Genomic DNA, 14832 nt, shown 5'->3' on the forward strand with positions numbered 1-14832 from the left:
GGTTGTCATAAGAAAGTACCATAGACTGGGTGGCACAAACAACAGAATTTTATTTTCTCACAGACCTGGAGGCTAGAAGTCCAAGATCAAGGTGTTGGCAAGGTTTGTTTCTTCTGAGATCTCTCTCCTTGGCTTGTAAAGGGCCATCTTTTCCCTGTGGCTTCACATGGTCTTCCCTTTGTACTCGTATGCCTTCTGATCTCTTATAAGGACACCAGTCATTTTGGATAGGGATTGACCGATCCTATTGACCTCATTTTAATTCAATTGCCTTATGTCTAAACACAGTTACATTCTGAGGTACTAGGGGTTAGGATTTCAACATATGAATTTTGAGGGACACATCAATGACCATAACAGTAATATTTATTCACCTAGCCTAAGGTGCATTATTTTATATGCATTATTTTATATGCTTAGTCTTAAGGCTAAGCAGAAATGTAAACTTCCATTGTAACCTCGATTTTGACCAGAGGCTAGAAATTAATTTGAGATGATACCCCATGAATATCTAAACCAATTTAACTTACTATCAGTTTTGGGTCACAAAGCCATAAGCATTTATTTCTACTTTTCATAGACCATCAATATCTAATAGTTGCATTCATATAGATCTAAAACAACCATTAAAATATGAATAATTGATCAAATAAAAAATTGTTTTTCATTTCATTTAATAGAATGTAACCTCTAGGAAAGTAAGGATTTCATGTTTTTTTTCATTGAACAAAGACTGTCTGATAGTAGCTACTCAAATGAATAAATATATGAATTCGTAAACAAGAACCAAAAATCCAAAAGCTGTCACTGAACTGATTTGCATAGCCTGGGAATATTATGTATAACTTCTCCCAAATGATATTTCTATGTGAAGACTGGGCAAAAATGTGAGAGATAATGTATCAGTAGGGAGTACACTTCTAGAAGGTTAATACAAACAGCTTCATAAATTCTTATCTACTTCTTCCAATTACTCCTCTCCTATCAATAATAAGTTGGATAACCAAGACTGTTGAAAGGATTGAAAGTTAAAAAAAAATTTCTGGTGTCCCAAAACACAGCCAGATTTTGAGGTATAGGAAGAATGCCAAAGAAAAGGGAGCAACAGTTGTCCCTATCAGAATGACACTATTTGGTAATAATAGCAATGATACCTGGTATAACATCTTTGGCCCCTCCCAATGTTTATGAATTATGGGCATTTCTCTGACCTACTGGGTGGAGGAAGAGCTGCCCACCCTACCAATGCTCCCAGGGGAATGTGTCTGATGAAAATGTATTTATGGCTGATAAATACTGTGCTCTAGTTATGTATTTTTTCCATTTTAAAACTACTGTTCTACAAGTTTTAATTCATCAATGACTTGAATATGGAGGAGACAGTATAGTACAATTTAAGGGAGGAACTGAACTAGAAGTGAGGAATCTGGTTTTCTGGTTCATCTGTGTGGTAAATTAGGTAAGTGATCTTGAGTGAGTCACTTAACCTCTCTGGGCCCCAATTTCTTCATTCATAAAACTGGAAGCCCAACACAAGAGCTGATGAGACTCTGGTTGAAGTAATGGATGGCAAGGAGGCAAAGCCTGGCTCTTTTGGTCAACTTGCCCCCAGACCTTGCCTCGACACCATCAGTGTTCTATGGGGCCCCTTCTTGGAACCCAGGGCTCCTCAGACCAATGAACACAGGCTGTCTAAGAGCTCGCTATGGTCCTCTCACTCACAAAAATTCTACAACCTATAGGAGTTTTTCTTTTGTCATTAAGTTTCTGAGTATAAGCTGAAGTCCATTTTATAGTTTTTCTAGAGAAACAAATTAGCCTAAATTTTGGGTGGGACACTAGCTTATGTTTTTTAAACATTTGGATGTCTACTGTTTCCTCTCCCTAAAATTTATTGCTTCCTTTTATCCTCCCTTCCTATAACACGTTCACTATTTCTACCAGGGAAACTCCTGTTTGACCTTAAAAAACCCTGTTCAGGGATTCTTACCTCTGCTAGTAAGCCTTTCCTGACTACCATTTAAGCCTTTGCTGACCCTCAAACCAATTCCTCCATTTTACTATCCTTCTACCATGTCCAGATCCCTATGATTACATGAACCTCACTGTCTTGTGATTGCTTCTTTATGTAACCACTTGCCTTCCTCTGGCATGAGCTCCTTAATGGATGAAACTATGCCACACTTAACACTGTGCTTAGTGGTTATTAATATACACTCAGAAGTTATTTATTGAACTAAAAAGATATTCTGGACATTAAGCAACCCTGTAATAGCAGTACACAGATGAGAGGTGAAACTGAATTCACAGAAACTTCCACATGGGGCTGAATTTACTGATCTGACAGTAATCAGGTCTGAATTCCTCCTTAATACATTCAATATTAGGGAAATGGGATGAGAATGGGGGTAGGCTAATGCTAAATCACAGCAATGCTAAATCACAGAGTTCGAAAGAATATTTCCCCTTTGTAAAAGTGTCACTTTATTTATTCCCCTTTAGTCATTATTTTTTCTGGGAAATTGAGAATTTTCATTTGAAAATCAATTTTTTTTCTGGAGTACCCACCCTGGACTTAAGCATGATGTTCTAGAACAAAATATTTCCTGGAGAGATCTGAGTGAGGCAGAAACAAGATCATTTTCAAAACAGCTTCAAAAGTTAGTCTGCCTTCATGGCTCTTCCCAGAAGTAAGACCCAAGAGCTAAAAAGGAGTGCTCTAGGTTAAACCACTGATTTCCTAAATGTAGTTGCACATTTTACATACAGGCATTGCTCATTATTAAAATGTGGAATATGTTGACTTTTATCTGGGGGTTAGGTGGGATGGGACTATAAAAGCATCTATTAGTGCTAATTATACCTTGCCTTTCATCTCATTAGCAAAGCAAACCTAAAATTTAAGGTCCTTGACAGAATGGCATTTTGATTGGGCACTCTTTATTTTAGTAGCTTATGATTTTTCACTTTTAGTAGCAGAGAAAACAATCAATTTGTCAAGGATAAAATGTTAAAACTGAAAACACTGCAGTTATTACAGAGGAGCAAGCCAGCAGCTGATTTAGCCATCATCTAAAAAGCAGCAACATCCTGGCCGTGGAATTCAGATCATCTAGTGAGAAAGTTCTGACTTGTCCTGGAAATCATTGGTGAGGGTGATGAATGTTGTGACTTTGCCTAAATAGGAAACCCTGTGAAGAGGGAAGGATAGAGTAGGCCTGAGGGACACTGTGGATTTAGAGTCAAATAAATTGACAACAGTACTTTGATCTTTTTATTCCTTGGCCAGTACAGAGAAAGGTCTAGGTAAAAGGTCAAAGCTAGGTAAATTAGGAACAGATACTTCTCTTCTTAAATTTGAAATCCCGTGGATAGAGGGAAAGCAGCTAACTGGAGTGAAATGCACACTACAGCATCAGAATATGAATTTGGCAATGTGATTTCACTAAGCCTTATACCATTTTTAAACTTTCTTATTAAAAAAGAATATTTTAATTCATGCAAATGGCTTCAACTGTATCTTATATCTGTGCCCCTTATATTAGTGATAAAGAGGGCTTGGTCTTTTATGAAGGGTTGAACATGGAGTATCTCATTTAACTTTCATAACTACTTTCTGGTGTAAGACTATTATTAGCCCCACTGTGCCAATAAGGCACAGAGATGATAAGTAATTTATCCAATTTTACCTTGGATAAATTTTTTAGAGTAAATTTATATTATAAGTAAAATTTATTTGGAGTAAATAAATTAGACTCCAAAGTCAACACTTTGCTGCTTTCACAGGAAAAATGGGAAAGATACAGACCGTGTATGAATTTCTATGGAACCCATGAAATGAATATTAGAACAAATGCATTTTATTAGTGCTCTGAGCATCTTCAAAGAGGCAACAACATAATTGGTTATAACCACCAAGGAATTTGAAATTTACCCTTCTGATGTCTTTTAAATATGTTGAGGAGACCCAAACCCTGAAAATGATGGTATTTGTCTTAGAACATCATAAAATAGTGATGTCACAAAGGATGTCACTTGAAGTAAGAAAAATTTTACTCTCAGAAAATATATTTGCATTCTGTGTGTAGGACTAATAGTAGATATATGTTATGGATTGGATGTTCGTGTGCCTTCAAAATTCATATGTTGAAGGTGTAACCCCCAGTGTGGCTGCATTTGGAGGTAAGGCCTCTGAGGAAGTAATTAAGGTTACATGGGGTCATAACTGTGGAGTCCTGATCCGATAGGGTTAGTGTCCTCTGAAGAAGAGGCATCAGAGAGTTCAAAGGAACGGCCATGTGAGGACAAAGCAGCCATCCTCAAGACAGGAAGACAGCTCTTATCATAAACTGAACCCTGCTGGAGCCTTGATTTTGGATTTTTGAGCCTCCGTAATTGAGAGAAAATGAATTTCTGTTGTTTAAGCCACCCAGTTTGTGGTATTTTATTATGACAGCCTGAGCAGACTTACACAATAAAATGTTTGGAGAAATCACATTTTCAAGCTTTTACTTTAATATTTTTGTGTTAGTCATTCCTTTTGCCCTCTGCTAGCAGCAGACAAGTAGTAGCAGGTCTCAAAGATTTAAGAAAATCAGATACCAAATAAACAATACTCTGTATTGATTCATTCTTCTATAATTCTGGGAAAGAACATCATTTTTATTTCAAGTCAATAAGCTTGTTCAGTTCCTGGAATACGACTATCTCTCAGGGGACAACCAGGAGCCACTGGACAGATGAGACATGTCCTAAGCTTTGTCAGTTTGAGAATATCTTTTGGTATGAAAGCTTTTGTGTTTTTATATTGTTGTTTATTTTGAAAACAGTTTTATAACTAATGAATATTTATTGGAAATTTCCAAGGAATAAAGGTACCCATAGTACCACTACCCAGACATTCTGGTAACACTGGAGGAATTATAGTCTAAAGATACACGTCCTGCTTATACTATCCTCCTTTATAGAGGAGATACTTCAGAGCATGGGTTCAGAGGATCGAATCTGTGCCAGGCTTTGTCACAAACTCCTCGTGAACTCAAGGAAAGTCTGCTCTTCCTGGTCTCAATAGAGAAATACTAGTAATCTATGTTAACTACCAATTTCCAGGACTTTTTATATGAATGTATTTTTACATAATAGTAGAGCTTGATCCTTCTCAAAGAGGGAATAACATAAACGTCAATGTTATCATCAGTGACAGGCAGCCCCTAGGGTAGGTGGAACAGTATGATTTGTGCGGAACCCAACTTCTTAGTAGGTCCAAAAAAAACCCAAACAAACCAGAAATACTGGAAATTTTACAGAGCTGGACTTCTAATTCACAGTCAGTAAGTTATTCAGCATATATTTAGCACCAACTGTGTAAGCAAAGCAACCATAATCTTACTTGGTGCTGTTAATGGAAGTGGGAGAAAGGAAAAACAGAGAATCTACTTTACTGTCTAACCCACTATTCCTTATACATTTTCTTATATTTACTCCTATATTAAATAGGAGTTGAAGATCAGCTCTAATTCTCTCCATTCCTCAGAGTCTTGGAATCACACACACAAAGAAAATAAAGTATGAGATGGAAGGAGGCTGCTCTTCACTATACACGCAAGTCTAGAAGTCTATAACATATGGCAAACTCAAAGGCGTAATTCTTCACGTTTACTTATGGGCATTACTAAATAATAAAACCTAGTTTTTTCTTTGTAAGGCTACTTTTTAAGGTATTTTTTAAAGGAGGGTTAACAAAGCCTTAAGGAGTGCACTGTACCTGGCATGCTATGACAGAAAAACTATTGTAACACCACCAGCAGCTCCTATTCTCCAGGTATTACAGACCACAAAGAACATGCTACATTATGGCTTCAAACTCAATACAAAATCATAAAAGAACCAGCTTCAGACTACTGCTTCATCATTATTCTCTAGGCTCTAGTGAGAGAATAATGGGCAAGTTGCTTAATATCTCTTAAGTGTCTGTTTCCTCATTGTAAAATGAGCATAATAACGTCTTTCTCCATATGCAATAAGAATGAGATGAAAGAACATTTGTGGGTATATCTTTCAATGTCCATCAGGAAAACAGAAACCATTCTAGAGATTTCAAACAGAGAGGGCTTTAATGCAGGGAGTTGGTTACAATGACTTAAAAAGGGTTGTAAATGTAAAAGGCAGAGAGGTCGACTGTGCTGCGATAGGAAAGCTGTTATCACCACTGCTGCCACCTTCTGCCACTGTTATAACTGAACAGGAACCCAGGAGTCCACACTCCATTAAGGAGCCCACGCACAATCTCACTGCTGCTGCAAAAAGCACTGCTACTTCTGCTGTTAGAACTGCTCTGCCACCACTTAATGAGAATCCAGGTACTTAGATCACCACTGAGGACCTAGCTCTCCCATTGCTCCTCCTGTCCAAAATGCCTCCAAAAGCAGGGGGGGGAAATGGCTTCCTCCTTCCTTTTGCCTTACCAATCTTCTACCAAGACATCATGCAGAACCATCTGTAAATCAGGTCTCAGTTTTTCTTCTTCTACCAATTGACCAGAGGAAGCAAGTCAGGAGCTGTTTCCCAAAGGGACAGCACTTGCTTGCAGAAGAAGCCATGGCTTTGCTCCAAACTACCCATGAAATGTTAGGTGTGGATTGAGGGAAGATAGCAATAAAGCAGAAGTAGGAGTTATACAAGTCTGAGTCACTGGTCATGCAATTTACTTGTATTTTTAGGATCTTATCAAGGCTAATCTCATATACCCTGCTTCTAATTAATGACAGAAGAGTGCTGCCTTATATACCCCTGTTTAGAGCCTGGTGAACCAGATAATACCCAGTTTATAGTGGGCAGTTCAGATACTCAAGGATCAAGCATTGGTTTTTACCCGGGCCCACAAGAAAATCGGGAACTGTTTTTAGAGATGGTGGTTGTTTGTATAAGGCGTCATAGCTTTCCCCATAAACCCTCAGGATGTGCCCTAGAAGTCCCTACTGGAGCATGTCAGAACCTCCACAGAGCATCCCAATCTGTGATAGACATTTGGACAGCCATTGAATCTTCTGTCATAAAACCCAAGTGGAAGAGCCTTGAGCGCCACTATTTTGGTAGCCTTGCAAAGTTACTCAGTAAATACTCAAAACAGCACACTGCAATGTGGTATTATTTACCTCAACAATGCAAAGATGAACACAAAGCATTGCACCTCTTTCATAGTGGTGAATAGTGCAAGATGCAGCAACTTGTCTTTTTTATTATGTAAAAGATGCCCCAGAAGATTAGACTCCTCAACTCCACCAAGATGCCAGACCCTTGAGTTTTTATGTGGCTTATCCCCTACCTTCTCACACACATGTGATTTTCAAAGGCTGTGATTCTCAAACTTTAGCACTCATCAGAACTACCCTTAGGGCTTGTTAAAACACAGACTGGTCCACCTACTGATTCTGTATGTTTGGGGTGGGTCTGAGGCTGAAGAATTTTTATAACATCCCCAGGTGGTGTTGATACTGCTGGTCCAAGGATCACACTTTGTGAACCACTTTCTTAAGTCACTGCTTCCTGATCACCAGGATCGATCAGCTTGTTATGATCTATGCAATGGATCTTATGTTCCAGAGAATGTTGAGATAATCAAGGTCTCTGTAGACTAGATTATGATCAAGAGAACATAACAATTAACAAAGTCCTAAGTGAAGATGTACTTTTGTTCTTGCCAGATAGAAGCAAAATGTTCTTTGTAAATTGTATAGAAAAGAAAAAAATTGCCAGATCAATAACTATATACCATGTGCAAAAAGTTATATTGTTTTGCTCCACAACTTATATTTATAATTAGAATTATTTATAACCTAATTACTAAACAAAACCCTACATTCTCCAAGATCCACCTGCATTTTTCACAAAAGACAATATTAATTAGGTTGGTGACAAGGATGAATACTTCTGAATTTTTTAAATGTTTGATAGGGACATTAATCTCTGTGATTGCTCCCATGAATGAGATATTGCTTTCAGTTTGTATTTTGGTAGGGATGAGAAGTTTCAAGGGCTTCCACTTGGTCCTGCCTACAATAATAGCCCTCAATCCACAGTTCATGAGTCCATGGTGGGGATTCTATTTATTGCCAAAAATGTCATTTCAACTTGTATTTGAGAGCTGTGAAATCACAACAACATGGGTCCACGGACCTATTAAACCCACTGTGACATGTAGTAAAACCAAAACTCCATACACTTTTAGTTGGATTAAAATGATATTTGACATCATCAGGGAATAGCAATTCAGAAATATTGATTTATGATGTTCTAAAAGTCTGGGTATTCCCCTTTCCTCAAGTACATAGCCATCCTGGTAGATAGATTCAGATCCCTCTGGGAAAGAATTTGAAGAGGATTACAGTATTTACTTATTACAGTGTCCCAGGGGCCTTCTTCAAAGATACCTAACTTTCCCTTCATTTAGGTGGGTCTGGGTCTTTGAACTGCCTCATGTCTGGAAACTGGATGAGAAAGTATGACTACCTTTTGTGCAGATTCGAACCAGTCTTTTCTCCCTAGTCTTAGGGTTTCACTAATTATAAGATAAGCTGCCAATATATTTTACACTCAAAGACTTTGTAAAAAATTAGCTATTGCTAAGAAACTTTGCAAGCTGAAACTGACTGTCACTGTAGCCCCAACTTAAAATATACCTAAAACTAAACACTGCTATATGGCCTCTGCCTTGGCCTTTTGGGATCTCATCAATACTACTGAACAAGAGGGTCCATTATATTCAGTCCTTCTTGGGGTACCCACTGAAAAGCCATTTCTATACATATTCTCTAGTTCTTGTTTTTTCCAGTATAAGCTGGCAAAATGTTATCATTCCTTTAATGTGAATACCTTGGAACACTCTGGGACTTCTTCTAATTATGAGTCTAGAGACAGATGAGTGTGAAAGTGAAAGAGAAAGAGAAAGGCTGTGCACGGCAATGAAGACCCAACCCAGACAAAAATTTTTTAAAAAATTAAAAAAGGCTTCCCTGGTGGCGCAGTGCTTGAGAGTCTGCTTGCCAATGCAAGGAACACAGGTTCGTGCCCTGGTCCGGGAGGATCCCACATGCTGCGGAGCGGCTGGGCCGGTGAGCCATGGCCGCTGAGCCTGCGCATCCGGAGCCTGTGCTCCGCAACAGGAGAGGTCACAACAGTGAGAGGCCCGCGTACCGAAAAAAAAAAAAAAAGGAGCTTCCCTGATGGCGCAGTGGTTGAGAGTCCGCCTGCCAATGCAGGGGACACGGGTTCATGCCCCGGTCCAGGAAGATCCCACATGCCGCGGAGCGGCTGGGCCCGTGAGCCATGGCTGTTGAGCCTGCGTGTCTAGAGCCTGTGCTCCACAACGGGAGAGGCCACAACAGTGCGAGGCCCACATACCGCAAAATAAATAAATAAAAGTTTAAAAAATATTTTAAGCAAATGAAAATTAAAATACAACCTATCAAAATTTGTAGGATGCAATGGAAACAGTGTTTAGATGCAAACTGATAATACTGGATACATACATTAGGAAAGATGAAAGATTTAAAATGAATAATCTAAGTTTTCACCTTCAGAAACTAGAAAAAGAAGAAAATTTAATCTTAAAGAAGCAGAAGAAAAGAAATCATAAAAATAAGAACAGAAATCAATAAAATTCAAAACAGGAAAGCAACAGAGAAAATAAAACCAAAAGCTGTTTTTTTGGAAAAAAATCAATAAAAATGATAAATCTGTAGGCAGGCTAGCCAAGAAAAGGAGAACACAGAATGCAAATGCCAATATCATAAATGAGAGTGGGGTCATCACTACTAATTTCACGGACATTCCTGGATAATACGCACTTTAAATAAATATGATTATATTTGTCAATTATTCCACAATGAAGTTTTTTTTAAAAGATAGTAAAGGAATACTGTGAACAACTCTATGACACAAATTTGATAACAAGTGAAATGGACCAATTCCTCGAAAGACACAAATTACCAAATTCACACAGGGAGAAACAGACTATCTGATTAGGCCTATATCTGTTAAAGGAATTGAATCAATAATTAATAAAATTCCAGAAAAAGAAAACATCAGACCCAGATGGTTTCACTGACAAATTCTACCAAAATTTTAAGGAAGAAATAGCATTAATTCTCCACAATCTCTTCCAGAAAACAGAAGCAAAGAAAATACTTCCTAACCAATTCTATGAGGCTATCATTGTTCTAATGTGAAACTAAACTGTTAGTGACTAAATTTGCCACTCCTCCAAGGAGATTTTTAATATAAAGATTAGACCTCTACTAGTATGACTATCACTCTTTGTAGTATCTAGATGCCTTTGGACCTTCTTAATGTCACAAAGGTGACTCTGGGCAAAAAACTGATCTTTGAGCTATGGAAACTATGAAGAATCTTAAGCCATATAGGACAGAGCTGATGAAATTCATTTCTTGAGTGTTCATTTGTTTATAAGTTTGAAAACGCTTGGCGAATTCTTGATAACATTAGAGGTATCTAGCCTTCATGTCAACAAAGCCAAAATCTAACAATAGCCTGAACACAATGGTCTTGCTCTGACTTCAGCCCTGTCATATGCCCTTAACCTCCACATCCTGGGAACTTCCTGTGTGTGGTCTGGCCTGCACCCTCTCCCCTGTTCCTCCTTCCCTGGTTTCCCCTCAGATCTCAATAGTCCTGGTTCTCTTTCTCCCTACTTCTCCTGCCACCCACGGTCCTGGCACAGAGCACATCACCCAGATGTGTTGTCTTCCCCATTTCAAACATCCAGATATCTGGATACCATACAACAAACTGAATTTTTCATTTTCCTTCAAAGGGGTGGTAGCCTGTGATCCAGACAGAGTCTGTTTTGTCTGATTCAGCTCTGGAATTGTCTAATTATCTATAAAGAGGAATAAAACAGACATGAGGGTGAGGGAATCCAGTGGGTTTAAAGAGATCATCCTAATCTTGATCTTTGCAGTCAATGTTACTGTGGTAAGTAACATGTGCAAAATCTGTATCTCCATACTAACATGTCTTTTGTTTAGAAATTCAGCCTTTGAGGGGGTGAGGTCAGGGAACAGTCACAGAATTGTTTCTCCTTGTAATATGCTAAGAACTTCTATCCCAGAGAGGGGTAGGAAGATAAACTTCCTCTTTAAAAGCTATTAAACATATCCCTGGAAAAAGCAGAAACTTGGACTGAATGAGACAATGCAATGGAATTCCATATTCTTTGATGACTGGGAAAATACCGATTCTGAATATAGGCAATGGGTCACATTGTTTCCATTTGACTCTTCCAAAGATGCCACCACCATATTTGGGAATTGGGAACTGGAAATGAGAATTTAGAAAAATATGATCTGGAAATTACAAGTAAGAAATTATTCACAAATTGAAAATAAATAATCCTAAGAAATATATGCAAGCTTTATGAACATCAGCTTAATTCAATTCCTTGATATTTATTAAATATCAACAATACAATGACCAAAACTTATCTCAGTTCTTCCTCCAAAAATCAATTAATAAATAACCCTACAAACAACAAACCCACAAAGCACTAAAACAATTCTTGATACGAAATTTACAGAGATTTTTGGTTTTTCCAACCAGAGCTTCCAGGGAAAGGCTTCTAATTTAATTCTAGAGCAATTATTTATTGTTTTTAACTATGAGATAATCAAATATTGCCTTATGTCGGTAGATATTGCTTCTAGGTGATTTTATCCTTAACATTACAAAACAATGACTACAAGCTAAATCCAAAACCTCTGACATTTGAGTTTAAGGTAAGGACAGCTGACATGCACCATTTCAAGTATGATTCACTATAAATAAAGATCATGATGCCCAGAATTTGGAGACAACTACAAAGTCCCTGAACTACATAGGTTTCTGTTTCCTTTTAAAATTTTTTGTTATTTTTTTTTATTAAGCTAAAAAACACACAACAAAAATTTACTCTCCAAACAATTTTTAAGTGTACGTTACTCTCTTAACTATGCACATTGTGGTACAGCAGATCTCTAGAACTTTTTCACCTTGCGTGACTGAAACTATCCCATTGAACAACTTCCTGTTTCCCCCTCCCTCCAGGCCCTGGCAACCACCATTCTTCTTTCTGCTTCTATGAGTTTGATTACTTTAGATCCATCACACAAGTGGACATAGGTCTCTTTTTGTAATTTCTTACTATGTCGTGATGACCAATATTTAACACATACCCATTATGGTATAGTTTTATCATACAGTTGTAGTGGGCATGATGGGCTGTTTTGCTCAACTTTATTTCTTGTTGGTTGTGTCTTCTTGGACTACAGACAGTGGAAAACTAAAATTAAGATTTCCCACACCCACAGCTGAGTTCTAGTTGTGATTTTGCTTCTGCCGCTTAGATCCATTCATGTAAGATTTGGAAGCAGAAGTGAGACAGGGGCTGTGTTTCCAGCAGGCAAAGGTACTGGAGACTTAGACTTGTCTGCAATGGCAAAGCAGGGTCCAGTCATTTTCTTTGTGGGTGTTGAAAGGCAGTGTGGTAGTACCGGTGGCAACTGGAATCCATGTTCCAGCATCCGGTTACCAACTTTGTTGTGGTCAAGAGGCAGTTGGAGCTTCCTGATCCTGATTGCAACTACAGCAGACTGTTCTTGAATTCACCAGTTCTAGTGGTCCCTCCTGACCCTCCAACTTCCTGACTCCACGGTCAGGACAGCTGTTTCACTGGCAGTTTAGTTTAGCTATTTTATTCTAGGAGTCTTTCACAGAGATGCAGCCTCATGTAATTCTTTGTAGCAAACCACTTGTCACTTCAAATTACCAAAGTGTTCCTCATTCCTCCAAACGGCCCTTGGCCGATTCACCAACTAGAGGATGATAGCATGTTTTAACTAGATTCCAGCTTTAAAGCCCCTCCCTCTGCCCTCAGTTTATTAGATGCTTTTGGCTTTAATTAAAGCCAAGTAGAGATGGAAACTCAAGACCAGTCATTTTAATGTTAGTCTTCCCAATTGCTCTGATTACATTACTGCAGCAAAATGATCAACTAGCATTTCAATATTTCTTCATTATAATTTTGAAATAATATACCAATACCAGAATTTTATTTTAAAAGTATTTAGAATTCACAATATTTTTAAACCAACGAAACTTTAAAATGTAATAGATTTTAAATAAAAAACTGTCTAAAATTTAACTTAGTGTGTGTGTAAATATTAAGCACATATTCTAACTCTGAATTAACTATTAGATTATTAAATTAATGCAAAAAGTATTATCAAGTTAGCAAGCTAAATACTAATGTAAGATAAAGATAACACAATAAATAGTAGAAACTTTAAAACAAAACATTATTTCAGCTATTTTTTAAAAATTCAGCCTTTTTATGATTTGTAAGAAATATACATATTTGATACAAACAGCTCATGTAACTCAACAACAAAAAAACAAACAACCCAATTGAAAAATGGGAAGAAGATCTAAATAGACATTTCTCCAAAGAAGACATACAGAATATGGTACATATTCATGGTACATACTAATAAGTACCAGCCTATTCACAGCCCTCATCACATTCACCATCCTCACTCCATTAACCATCCTCGAATTCGCTGTCGCCTTAATTCAAGCCTACGTATTCACTCTACTAGTAAGCTTATACTTACATGACAACACATAATGACCCACCAAACCCACTCATATCACATAGTAAATCCCAGTCCTTGACCCTTACAGGAGCTCTCTCAGCACTTCTTATAACATCAGGCCTAATCATATGATTCCACTTCAACTCAATAATCCTACTAACTTTAAGTTTACTAACAAACATTCTAACAATATACCAATGATGATGAGATATTATCCGAGAAAGCACTTTCCAAGGCCACCACACACCAACCGTCCAAAAAGGACTTCGATATGGATTCGATATGGAATAATCTTATTTATCCTATCAGAGGTCCTATTTTTTACAGGCTTCTTCTGAGCCTTTTACCACTCAAGCCTTGCCCCCACTCCTGAACTAGGCGGATGCTGACCACCAACAGGTATCCACCCACTAAATCCCCTAGAAGTCCCACTTCTCAATACCTCTGTATTAGTAGCCTCTGGCGTACCTATCACCTGAGCCCATCACAGTCTCATAGAAGGAAACCGCAAACACATACTTCAAGCTCTTTTCATCACAGTCATGCTCGGCCTTTATTTTACCCTACTCCAAGCATCAGAATACTAGGAAGCCCCATTCACAATCTAAGATGGCATCTACGGATCCACTTTCTTTGTGGCCACAGGCTTCCATGGACTACACGTTATCATCGGATCCACCTTCCTCATTGTTTGCTTTATACGCCAAATAAAATTCCACTTTACATCAAGCCACCATTTTGGCTTCGAAGCCGCTGCTTGATACTGACATTTTGTAGACGTTGTATGGCTATTTCTCTATGTATCTATCTATTGATGAGGTTCATAGTCCTTTTAGTATTAACAAGTACAACTGACTTCCAATCAGTTAGTTTCGGTACACCCCGAAAAAGAACTATAAATCTCCTACTAACACTATTAACAAATACAACTCTAGCCTTACTACTCGTATTTATCGCTTTTTGACTCCCTCAGCTAAATGTATACGTGGAAAAAACAAGTCCCTACGAATGTGGTTTTGACCCAATAGGGTCCACTCGCCTACCCTTCTCCATAAAATTCTTCCTGGTAGCAATTACTTTCCTCCTCTTTGACCTAGAAATCGCCCTCCTACTCCCTCTACCCTGAGCAACCCAAACAAATAACCTAAAAATAATACTCACTATGACCCTATTCTTAATCTCCCTA

At 38.0% G+C, this 14832-nt stretch overlaps 1 pseudogene; it reads left to right on the forward strand.

The window, feature by feature from the left end:
• Positions 1-13677: 13677 nt before the first annotated feature.
• On the forward strand, positions 13678-14461 carry LOC132509863 (cytochrome c oxidase subunit 3-like; annotated as a pseudogene).
• The last annotated feature ends 371 nt before the right edge of the window (positions 14462-14832 follow it).

This window comes from Lagenorhynchus albirostris, chromosome 2 (assembly GCF_949774975.1).
Source record: "Lagenorhynchus albirostris chromosome 2, mLagAlb1.1, whole genome shotgun sequence".
In the NCBI taxonomy this organism is placed as follows: Eukaryota; Metazoa; Chordata; class Mammalia; order Artiodactyla; family Delphinidae; genus Lagenorhynchus; species Lagenorhynchus albirostris.